This window comes from Nematolebias whitei, chromosome 12 (assembly GCF_014905685.2).
Source record: "Nematolebias whitei isolate Nwh7 chromosome 12, NemWhi1, whole genome shotgun sequence".
Taxonomy (NCBI): domain Eukaryota; kingdom Metazoa; phylum Chordata; class Actinopteri; order Cyprinodontiformes; family Rivulidae; genus Nematolebias; species Nematolebias whitei.
In genome coordinates, this window is record NC_056509.1 from 29,105,227 (window position 1) to 29,106,891 (window position 1,665).

At 40.4% G+C, this 1,665-nt stretch overlaps 1 long non-coding RNA gene across 1 annotated transcript in view; it reads left to right on the top strand.

Annotated features, from left to right (window-relative positions):
* Positions 1-1,376, top strand: part of LOC119418123 — a 1,988-nt gene extending 612 nt beyond the window's left edge. Inside the window, exons 2-4 of the long non-coding RNA XR_005187176.1 lie at positions 169-261; positions 628-725; positions 802-1,376. This is a non-coding gene — a long non-coding RNA (uncharacterized LOC119418123). The remainder of the gene's footprint in view (positions 1-168; positions 262-627; positions 726-801) is intronic.
* The last annotated feature ends 289 nt before the right edge of the window (positions 1,377-1,665 follow it).

Genomic DNA, 1,665 nt, shown 5'->3' on the forward strand with positions numbered 1-1,665 from the left:
GTGTGTGTGTGTGTGTGTGTGTGTGTGTGTGTGTGTGTGTGTGTGCTAAAATCAGATCTATTTTAGATCTCACTGGGTGTTGAAAAAAGAAATGTTGGCTTATTTCTGTAGAAGTGCAGCTGGTGAAGGTTTTTGTAACCATGTAGTTGCACTTTTTTTTTTTACCAGACTGCCCACTACTCCCAACTCCAGCTGCCAACTGGTCCTCCTGTACTGGACTGCACAAGAGATTTACAAAGATGGCACAGACAAAGAACACAGGTAAAAAAATAAAATAAGAGTGGAACACATTCTTTTCTGTTACATTATTTAGTATGGTTATGATTCTCATAACAATAATTGTAATAACTTTCCCACCTGTATATTATTAGTGCCATGTGAAATTTGTCATAGTCTCAATATTACTTGTGTCAAATATATTTTTCTCTCCTAACTTGTTTAGAATTGTTTGTTTTTGTAGGTAATGAATAAATGCAGGTTCAACTTCTATGAATTAGTAATATTTGCAAGTTAAGTAAAAATCTTAACTCTCAAATCTGTCCCACTGTGTCCTACCAAATTGCTCACTTGTCTCTTTACATTTATTTATTTTTTAGTTTGACATATTTTATGTTTATTTCTTGAAAGGGAATCCATCCTGAACCTGCCAGCGAGGTGGTGGTGGTGCGAAAGCCCAAAACTGGTGTAAAGATGTTTGCACTCCACGCTTTACAGAGCTTACACAGGTATAACCTTTGGGTTAATGTTTTTATGTCCAAACTGTCAAAACTTATTGTGATTCTGTCACTCGTGTGTTTGTAGGACCACTTCCAGATCCTGACATCCTGGCATCGGGAGAAAAACTACACCAGCTGGAGTCTCAACCACTTATCACACTTATCCTAGAGATGGTCTCTCAGCTTTGGAGCTGGTACCATCCAGACTTGGTCCTGTGCCACAGGGCTCACTGGGGTCTCACCAGTGTCCACCTGAGAAGTCCTGCGCAGCATCATTCTGCACCACATGGCTCCAGACCTCCCTGCTCTTCCTTCGATGCTGCATAGTCTTCCCAACATGTGTTTTATGCCCACACTCGATCAACTTATGCATCTTCAGTCTTTGCAAGTGTCACATGAAGTACAGGCCAGAACCAGGGAGCAGTCCAGATGTCCCGCGTGGGTACAGCTTAAACAACCAAGGCTTACTGCTAGCTGTTTACGCTTTCCGTGTTGCTTACAGAGGAAGTGCGGAGGAGGAGTCTGCTGACAGCACTGACAGCTCAGATGATCAGGGGGTACACTAAACAATAACTGTTGAACGGGTATGGTGTGATGAATGGATTGATGATTGATTGATTGATTGATCAGATGAAGTCTAAACTGGACATGTTTTACTTCAACACCTTCATCCATGTGTTTATATCAATGCAGCAAGAAACATAAAATTTATAAATCACCCTTTTGTTCCTTCATATTTTTAATCAGTCTCAATCTGTGTGAATCACTGTAAATACTGTATCTTGATGCTGCTCAATGATCCAGGTAGGAAAATCTAAAAAAAAGTTAAGTCTGGTCCTCTGGACATTCAAAAAGCAAAACAACAAAACAAACGCACACAAAATGTAGAAATGTTTCGTCTCTCATCCAAGAGACTTCCTCAGTCTGAGGTGCTGTTTTCAGCTCAGTC